Genomic DNA, 10,956 nt, shown 5'->3' on the forward strand with positions numbered 1-10,956 from the left:
ATAAGCACTGCTTCACTGGCCACATGTGTGTCAGCCTTTAGGATTTGCCTTGTTTGTAAGCACTGTTTCACTGGGTACATGTGTGTCAGGCTATAGGATGTGTCTTGTTTATAAGCACTGCTTCACTGGCCATATGTGTCAGCCATTAGGATTTGTTTTGTTTATAAGTACTGCATCACTGGCCACATGTGTGTCAGGCTATAGGATTTGTCTTGTTTATAAGCACTGCTTCACTGGCCACATGTGTGTCAGGCTATAGGATGTGTCTTGTTTATAAGCACTGCTTCACTGGCCACATGTGTGTCAGCCTTTAGGATTTGCCTTGTTTGTAAGCACTGTTTCACTGGGTACATGTGTGTCAGTCTAGGATTTCCCTTGTTTGTAAGTACTACTTCACTGGACAGATATGTTTCTGCCTTTAGGATCTGTCTTGTTTATAAGCACTGCTTCACTGGCCACATGTGTGTCAGTCTAGGATTTTCCTTGTTTGTAAGTACTGCTTCACTGGACAGATATGTTTCTGCCTTTAGGATTTGTCTTGTTTATAAGCACTGCTTCACTGGGTACATGTATGTCAGTCTAGGATTTCCCTTGTTTGTAAGTACTGCTTCACTGGACAGATATGTTTCTGCCTTTAGGATTTGTCTTGTTTATAAGCACTGCTTCACTGGGTACATGTGTGTCAGCCTATAGGATTTGCCTGGCTGTGCTGCAAGGTAGTGGTTTGACTTTTTGCTGCACTCTCAGCATGACAGTACTTCTGCTCTTCACTCTTACGTGATCTCAACTCTCGCTTGACTCTTGATTCGGTCTGATCTGAAACACGAGAACCCCCAGCTCCAGTCGCATTAAAAACCAATAGTGACATTAGTTTGAAATGTCTGTCAAGTGACACATCACTCAGGGCTTGTATTCAGTATTTTAGACATGCTCTTGTGCGTCACATGGTTGTATAACATCCTCTCTGTGTCGTGGTGAAACCGGACCACACACAGTCTTTAATCGGTAGCTTCTGCTAAAAATAGCCAATGACTTCAGGTTTTCAGCTACAGAGAATTATATTTTGCTAGTAAACAGATAGGGGGGGATTTTGTAAACACTGATTAAATATCCAAAGGAGGAAAGTGGGCCGAATGACATCTTGTTTGTGATACTTCCTCTCTTATGCGGCTGTGGATATTTCTCTTCCTTAATTCTGTTATGACTCTTATCCAGGTGACTCTATACAGTTTGTTCAGGTGTTGATCTTGCTCTTGTACTGGTCTCTGGCCATTTGTAGAGAACTGGGCTCACTTCCAGAGTCTGGTACCAGTCCAGAGGCTGTCATAACTGTTTTGTGTTTGCTGGTTCTCGCCCGGACCTGGGAGACATTGGCAGAAATGCTTCCCTTATCACAGGTGTCCCGGCGATGTTCAGCAGAGAAGCGCTGGCCTGACTGATACAGGGGGTGTGAGGATGGATGAAAGTGTCAGCCTTTCGGATTTGCCTTGCCGTGCCTCGAGGTAGCTGTTTGACCTTCTGCAGACGGCTCACCTGGATTTATTTAAAGGGCTGTTTGAGCAAGACCTTCCAGCACGGAGATTGCTGGAGCTTTGTGGAGTGAGGCTGCATCTGTTTAATTCTTTCCCCCACGTCAAAGGTCTGCTGATGGTTAATGTCGGCCTTTGCAGACAAGTACAAGCACAGCTCCGATCTGCAGAGGAGAAAACCTAAAGCAGCGACCCCTGATAGCAGCTGCGAGAGACCCCGGGGGCAGTGGGCAGCAGGCCGACCATCGGGTGGGGGCACGCAGATAAGGAGCTGTAGAGGGAACCTCAGTAGTTACAGATGGTGAGATCTGTGTCAGCATGACTTTCATGATTTATCTACTATCTGAGGAGCTAAAGAGTGGGCTGGCCCGTCTTTCTTCAGGATGAAGGGAGGCCAGACGGGGAGGGGGGGTGGTCAGACACAGGCAGGGGGCCGTGACTGGTCAGCTGGTCACAATATTCAAGGAAATACACTGATAAGTGAATATGCATCATAGTACCATGCGTAGGATGATTTGAATAAATGACTGTTTAACAACTAATTCTGGTGCATACAGGCGTGGTGTGTGATTCAGTGGGTTAGGATGCAAGAACTGAGATCGGAAGGTTGTTGGTTTAAATCCCAGGGTTGGCATAAAGGCTTAATTTCCAATTACCCCAGGGATTGGTTAACTCTGCTGTCTCAGAAATGTACGTCGCTTTGGATAAAAGCACTAGCTAAGTGAATAAAATGTAATGAATTTGACGTTATTTTTATGTTTATTAGCTACAGGCTGGAGCAAAGGGCACATCGTGGGCTGGGCCTATGAGGATTCGCCCCCAGGTGTGGGTCTCTCACCACCTCACGTCCCGGCAGGAAGAGGAGAGCGACCGCGCCGGCCGAGACACTTTCATCCAGCGGTTATCGGCAGCCAAGGTCAAGGGTCACAGGACGAGCGATCTGCGCAGTGTCAGAGCTGCACGGATGGCGGCGGGTTTCGTCTGTTGGACTCGCATTTATTCGAAATCTGGAAAACAGGAAGGGATGGCACGGATGTTTTGTTGTATAAATAGTCGTTTATGTGGAGAGCCAGGGGAAAAAAGTATGCGGGAAATACACAGCTAAACTCGATTTGTCACAACTGCAAAGGCATTTTTAAAGGACATTCATATCCCCTTACACAGGAAAAGTTTTATGTCTTTGTTAATCTCCTCATGTTTATGCTGGGAGAACTGTTGCACAAAGCTGTTTTTCAGAAGGAAATATGTTTTTTTTCGGGGGCGGGGGGTATAGCAGACAAAGCAAGATACTGACCAGTACAAAAAATGTGTTTAACTGCAACTGTAAAAAATGACCTAGAAATTTCACGCCAACTAGAAGGACCCTTGTGTCAACCTCTATCCCATTCCTGTGTGTTACGGACCTCTTAAAACTTTTAGTTAGGTTAAAGTGAAACAAGAGAACAGAGGAACTCAAGGAAGGTGCTACATATTGGGCACAGTTACACTAGAATCCAATGAATCTGTAAAGGACAAACTAAAACCTGTGCAACATACACAAACGTGTAAATCACTGCTCTAAGGTAAGGAGGAGTATATGCTTAATTAGCCTGTTAAATGTAAACAACTTGCAGTTGTTTGTAATCTTTCATCTTTAAAACCGCCATCTTTAAATCCCCCCACTCCCGTTTTGGAAATGATTTTTCTGGATTCCTGTGAGACAACGCTGCCAAGCGGTCACATGCCATTCTTATGTGCCAGGCTGACCGATGTTAGCGTGTAACTCTGCTCTGTCTGTCCGAGCTGTAATTCAATAACGGCGAGCTATTCCAAAAATCTTTTCTGTTCAAGTGGCGAACGGGACCATAGGAAGTTCCGAAAGCTCAGGGTCTGGCTCCCAGAGTCACCCAGCTGCGTGATGCTCCACCATAACCGGCTGAGAAATGGCAGTAGGCGATCATGCCGGATTTGCATGTTCTGGATAGTTCCATGACAGCCGGCTTCCGTACTTCCAGGACACTCGTAACATGCTCTCGTTTATGGGTCTCAACAGCCTCCATTTAGAAATTGGAAGGACATAGGGATTGTAAAATCTGAAAATCCCCTCCGTCCCTGAGAACTTTGGATATCTAACTTTTGGGAAAAAAAATATGGGACCCCACGATGTTTTTGTGGAAGCCCGAGGCAGGAATCCGTCAGCAGGCCCTATTGTTGGCCTTTCAGCAAATGATTGACAAGACAAATCCAGCCTCCGCTCTCCTTTCCCACGCCACAGTAATTGTGAGAGCCAGTCAACCAAAACCGGTGGTCAGTTGTGGATCCCGAAAAGACAAAGAGCAGGAGGATAATACATGCAACTGTCTGCAAAGAGGGACAACTTAGCGCGCATGCAAAGTCTCCTCCGAACAGCATTGTCATGCACCGTCCAGAAAGTTCCCTGTTTTTAATGTAGGATTCTGCGTTAGTGTGTCACAGAATGCAGAACAGGTGTTCCTAGCAATTACTGTGGTATGTCAGTTTATTTCTTTGTATCGAGCAGAAGTCATTCAAACAACCGACCCACCCATATTCTGACAGCTAAAGAAACTTTCAGTCTCCACTAGTTTTTCTGTTTTGCAGGGTTTGCTTTGTTGGAAAGTCGTTCCATGGGAAACAATCACACTTCTTTTGGGGATAAATGCAACAGATCTTTACAAACGACTCAAATGAAAGTGTTTGGACTTTGTTTTAGTGTATCCAGATTTCCAGGTTCTCCTTAAACAAATATGTCAATTAAAAGTCTTAGATGTCTACAACTGCATTGTCCCAATAAACCGATACGGCTGTCAAGGGAAAATGAAAGGGATGCATTTATTTCTCGTCAAGAAGACCTGGACAAGTAGTCAATGTCAAACGCAAACCTTTGCAGAAATAAGTAAGCTGAAGGGAAATCATTTTTAGAGCACTGTGATGTTTTTATGTTTTTCTTCTATCCTTATGCAAACATCTGACTGAATGAGTGATGTTTTAACTAGGGTCGGTTGGCCGATGAGGTGTGGAGGCACTGATGATGTTACGAAAGGAAGGCCCTCTCCCTTCACTGAGCATCCATCGATGACCTTAAAGAGGAGACCACTTTCCGAGCAAAATGGCCAGCTTAACCTGCAGAGATCCAGTCACTCATACTGAAATGGGCAACCAAGAAAAAAAGTGGATTAGATGGCCCGGTCAGAAATCAGAAATGAGACGAATCTTTACTTGCTGACTCGCTGCCTGTCTAAAATAACAAAGTCACCATTTGAATTTAATTCAGCAAGTACTTAAAAGCCAGCGACCACTGGATCATTGTTACAGCAAAGTTACGGGCAATTTAGTGAAGTCAGCTGAGTACCTGAATCTACCGAAAGGCCAGGTTATCCCGTCAATGGATTTTTTTCTTTCCTAATGGCGTGGGCATATTCCAGGACGATAATGCCAAGAATCATCGGGCTCAAATTATCAAAGAGTGGTTCAGGGAGCACGAGGAATCACGTTCACACATGAATTGGCCACCATAGAGCCTTGACCGTAACCCCATTGAAAATTTTACAGAGTTCAACTCACCTATCAGCAAAAAAAAAGATCTTTCTGAGAAATTAATGCAAATCTGGATGAAAATAAATGTTGCGATGGTGCATAAGCACGTGGAAACAATGGCATGGTGAATGTGCACCATATTAAAAGCTAAAGGCGGTACAACGAAATATAAAGTGCAATTTTTTTTTTTGGACGGGCAGCGTATAAACATAAAAGGAATTCTCTTGGTGGGTGTAACATATAACATGCAAGACAATTTCAGGGCAATATGATTTTCAAAACAATTCGAGAGAGGGTTGGGTTCTCTGGTTCATATTTCTTAACTGCTTGAGGCTTTAAATAACGTGTTGTCATACTGTCAATCAAAGGGGAAACACGGACGTGTATCGCTGCAGCGATGGCAGCAGAGTGCGCTACAGAGAGTGTAACAAGGTGGACATTAGATTTTAAAGACAAATGCAGCTGAATGTAAAATAATTATCAATACAAAAAAACTGTGTATTCAAATCAGGCTGATTACTGTAAGGCATGTGTACCTATACTTGTTTATGAGGACTGTGAGTATAAATTAAAGCAAAACATAGAACAAGACAGAAAGGATTATCACTAATGTTTTATGTACGTTTACCTTACCAATGGCACGTTAAATCTACCTTTCCAATAAAGCAATAAGGATAATGTTGTGTATGTATTTGTTGGGAATATAAAACGTGATTGTTCATTCAGTCCATCTTACTTGTCTGGGTGTTTAGGAAAAGGATTAGGGCAGAATGTTATCCAGTGTTGCTCTGAACGAATACAAACATTTAGTGATAGGGATGAGAACACCTATATTGAGTTTGAGTCAAGTCCAGGAGTGTGGAGGGAGGAGTAAAAAATGTGCATGAAAATACAGGACAAATTACGTCCTGAATTGCTTCAGAATGCGACATGATTTTATTTTTCAGTACGGGATGGGTGGCAGTTGTCGTAAACATTGTCAAGAGATACATTCCAATAAATCCTTTGATCTGAAGACCGGACTCAAGTTCTATGACAAGGGAAGCATCATCACTGCTTTGTGATGGGGGGGGGGGGGGGGGGGTTGACCCGCTTTTGTCGTCTGCAGGCCGCACGTGCTCGTTGAGGTGACCTGCCTCCCTCCTCCCCTAACTCCAGCAGTGTGGGAACTTCGCGTCCTCAAGGATACCAGCTGGTTCACCAAGACGGAGAGTTAGGTACGGGGAGTGGGGGCACTGTCCGGGTGGGGGTGGGCCGGGCGTGGAGGGCCGGCGTTGTGCCGACTTCAAACGTGAGGCACTGGTGGGGGGGGCGTCCGCAGTCTATAGTGTCCATTGTCGTGGAGAGACAAACCATCATTTGCACCCCCCACCCCTCATGCCCCACATATCACCTCTACTGCTTAAAGACCGAGACGGGACCCCCAGCCCCATGACTGAGGCCTGTCCCTGTCATATCTGGTGCTATTAGACACAGCATAGCGGGCCCCACTGTGCTTCTGCAGGATCTTGGGGGAATCAGAGTTGTTTGATGATGTCACTGACGTGTCTAGTCCCACGGTGGCAAACTACTTGTCTCTTGGCCATAATCTGCTGTTGATTGGTGAACTAAGCATCCACACTCATGTCAATGGCTACTCAGTACCAACGGCACAAGAGAAGCACGACCAAGGTTTCTTCAGATAAAGTTTGAGACTAGTTTTGTATTGCCTTGTCTCTCCATGCCCTCTCTTTGATGATAGATAGATAGATAGATAGATAGATAGATAGATAGATAGATAGATAGATAGATAGATAGATAGATAGATAGATAGATAGATAGATAGATAGATAGAGTACTCTGTGACTGTGATTTTTTACGCTCAAGTGATTGGTAGAAAAAAAATCTTGGTTTCGATTTGTACCTCTTGGACCTGAAATGTCCGACACTGTGCACAACACACATTTAGACAGTAAAAAGACAGTTAGGCATTAATAGATATTAACAATAAATCGTAAACAACAATAAAGAGTAACAGACATAACAGACAGTAAACAGACATAGAATGTCTGGGAAAGTGATGCGTGGAGTTACATAGCAAACAGTTCAAAAATAAATAGTATCGCACAGCGGGTTGTTCTTGTTGACGAGCAAATGCTGAGTGATTGTGCAATATGCCTAAGCAGTTACTGCCCAAGGCTCCTATTGATTAATTATTTTAACAGGAATAAGAATGATAAGAAAACAAAGATCCATCAGTACTTCACCAACATGCAGGTGTGTGACATGTGTTCCATTAGGGGACAAATGTATGATTTTGCTCTTTTGGTTCCCCGTGTGAAGCCATGGGACCATGTTACTTAAAGCAGTGGTTCTCAAACAGGGGGCTGGGGCTTACTGGGGGGCCTCAGCAGGAACCGGTCGGGGGGGGGGGGGGGGGGGCACAATTTATTTAAAAAGTGTAGAAAAGAAAAGACAGCAGGACTAAAGCTAGCGCTGATCAGTAGTCTATATCATGCAATTATTATTTTTATTTTTTTTCAGAATGAGATATATGATAACACAATACCGTTTATCAATATATTTTAATTTTGTGTTAAAATTAGGGCTTTATTAAATACTTTTACTATAAACCAATAGCTTTCCTTCCTGGTTGTAAACAGTCTGAGCACCTCGGTTGTGACGTTACACAGAATCCCAGATTTCACAGCTATAATCAGGCCATTCAGTTAGAGACGATTCACAAGGAAGCTGACGGAGGGTGGAAGCGAGGAATCAGCGGTACATCATTCATTTCATTTAAAAACTTTGTTAAAAATACATCATTTCCAATGTTTATTTTATTTTACTGGCAGGTAATGCCTTAAATTGAGGCTCTTTCCAGTTACTCGGTGTATATTTAATGATTTTCAAGCTTCTGATTTTAGATCCATTTGCCAAATATGTTTTAGATTTAGATAGCATTCCTGTTCATAAACATTAACCTTAGTGTCACTGGCTTTGGGCAGCTGAGATTTTCGGTTTGAGACAAGTCTGCACACACATGCACCGTTTTATCACCTTGTACGTAGTCTGTAGGGTTTTCAGATTACCCCAATTCTTTCGATGCAGCTAATTTTAGATTTAAAATGAAATATAGATTTCTTGTAAGATGTCTTGCGTGAGCGTGGGAGTCGGAAAGCGTGAGTGTCACGCCAGATGAATCATAGACTGTGTAGGGGGGCCAAACATGTTTTCTTGGATACAGGGGGTCCTTGGATAAAAAAAAAGGTTGAGAACCGCTGATTTAAAGGATGGAGAATGTCAGCATGATGTCTGGCTGGGGTTTGAGGCTTAAGGCGGATCGATGTGGGTCAGAGGTTGCAAACGTGGTCCCTGCTTGCCGTCTCCAGCCTAATCATGCACACCAACAGGTGTGGCTCTTTTTGGGATTTGTTAGCGCCTTCCAAGTTAAACATTCGTCAGATAGGCTTTCAGCCATATCAGTTAAAGGCTGCCCAATCTGTTCAGCTGGGGGAAAAAAAAATCATTCCACCTTTGTACATGAGACCGAGAGAACATGGCATTAAAAAAAAAAAAGAAAAAAAAAGTGGATTCTGGAATGGTCCGGTTCGCTTTCCAGAGAGTGAACAATCTGAGAGGCAGCAGGACCTGCCCAATCACGTCAGCGGGGAGTCCCAGGTGTGACGGGCGAGGAGGATGGGATCGGTGCCCTGGGGGGGGATGACTTCACTGCCAGTCACTGGGGGGGACACGTTACAGTGAGGGGAGGGTGCAGGTAGCGTCTGGGTTGTCTGACTCGGCGAGGCTGTGCCTTCCAGGTGGAGCGGACGGATTGTACCATGAGTTTTCACTACGGTCACTGTTGCTTCAGGGGCTGATGTGCCAGACCCAGACAGGGGCAGGTCGTGGCTGTGAGTAAATAACCCCTACAGGAGGCGCTGTTTAGGCACTGGCTGGTACCCCCGGTCCTTTACCCTTCCTAACGGTAGCGTCCCTCTGACGCAGAGCTTCACAGATAGTCTCTTTGTTTGCTGATTTGTTTCTCGGCCACGGAGGTAATATCATGCTCACTCTGTGCTGGGAAATGTCCGCTCGGGTGGGGGGCGAGTTCCTCTTGTCTCTAAGCCCCGTTCCCAGCTGCTGGTTCTAAATCACCGGCAGTCACGTCACCGGAGGCCCATGCAAGCCGGAAGTACCCCATCGGAAGCTGAGGACGTGTCCCAGCATGAGAATCTGCACCCGAGCTTCATGATGCTGTGAGGCGGTAGAACTCCGCTAGGGGGCAGCACTGAGTGGCAGAGAGGATGCCCCCCCTGACTTGGCCGAGCTGGCCGTTTGGAGACAGCACTCTCCTCTGCCTTGTCGGTCATAAAACCACTGTCTGATACAACAGAGCGGACCAATAAAAAAGGATGGTCTGCTGCGTAGCGGTGAGTGTAACGTGCAGTATTTAGGTGCAGAAATGGATCCCTTCAAACACTTCACAGCCAGCCTGAATCATTCTGGGACAAATGTTTAACTGGGTGAAAAAAGTTCTGGATAATCCATCCTTTTACGTAAACACTTACCCAGTGTAGGGATGTGGTGGGCCTTGAACCCCCCTTATTCCATCCTAATATGGTTCTTTTCTTGGCTATTATCATCCTATTCATTCATCTCCACCTACTTATCCAGTGCAGGCTGTGTTTGATGTTTAGGACACTTGGGGGGGTTGGGGTATACATTATGAAATACTAGCATGCCCAAAAAAATTCTTTATTTATGGGATCCCTTTTGGTCCCTTTTAAATGATGAAATGGGGGGGGGGGGGGGGGGGGGGGCTGGAGCAATGCTGACAAACGCTGGCAAAGACATGCAAATTCCACACACACTGAGCCGTGGGTGGGAACTGGACCCACGACCAACCAACTTAACTTTATGTCAATAAAATAAGAATCTTTTAAGCAATGAAAAAATGAGCAAAGAAATCAGTGAGTGAATGATGAATACAGTCATATCCCAGTGGAATGCAATAAATGCAAGGGATGTACAGCAGTGTCCTTGTGGTTATCAGGATCAGAAGACTTTTATTAAATTGGAGGAAACTGGCACAGTTAACTAATTCCAAAGCACCAGTCCATCCTAGAAGATACCCTGGTGTTTAATGTGTCCCAGCATAGCTTTTCGTTTGGACCGGGCTAGTTCAGCCTCACGAGTCTTCTATTAAACAGCTACAGCAGGGATAATCAAATCGCAGTCCTGCTGATTTCCCAGCCTTCCTTTACCTGTGAGCCAGGTGTGAGGCCTCTGGCCAATCAGAATCAGTAATTATTAAGCTAACTACCTGGGAGAACTGAAAACAAGGCCTGGATTTGGAATCGTGAGCTACAGTACAGATACCAGCCGGGGGAGGATGAGCGTCTCTCAGATTTATATATAAAGACGCGAATTTCCACCCTGTGGTGGGAAAGACTGGGTTTATACCATATTAAGCACCTTTGGTGCCAATGAGGAGAGTACATCCGTGGAACACAGCGATATGCTTTGCCCCCTATCTCAGATACACAGGCCTTTGTATACTTTGAAAAAGGCACAGTTGAAGCTCGCGATACACATTCCTTTGGCACATGTGGATTGTCTGTGAGGGTAACCCGACCTTCTGAGAAAGGCGGCCTTAATGGGATTGTTCCAGTTCTGCTTCTGTCGACCTCCCTTGTTTAATGGAAAGACTTTGTAAGGCACGAGTATCTAATTTTACTGCTCCAGCTGGACGTGCGGCATTTTCTCAAAGACTACTCCGGATGCACCGGACACCAGCCCACATTAACACAAAACTCGTCCAAATGGAAAGAACAGTAAGCTACGCTTTACTGTTCAACTGTCACTGTCTGTTTCTTACACATCTCCTGCACATCATTACCAATTAAGCGAG

The sequence above is a fragment of the Brienomyrus brachyistius genome, chromosome 20, assembly GCF_023856365.1.
Source record: "Brienomyrus brachyistius isolate T26 chromosome 20, BBRACH_0.4, whole genome shotgun sequence".
NCBI lineage: Eukaryota > Metazoa > Chordata > Actinopteri > Osteoglossiformes > Mormyridae > Brienomyrus > Brienomyrus brachyistius.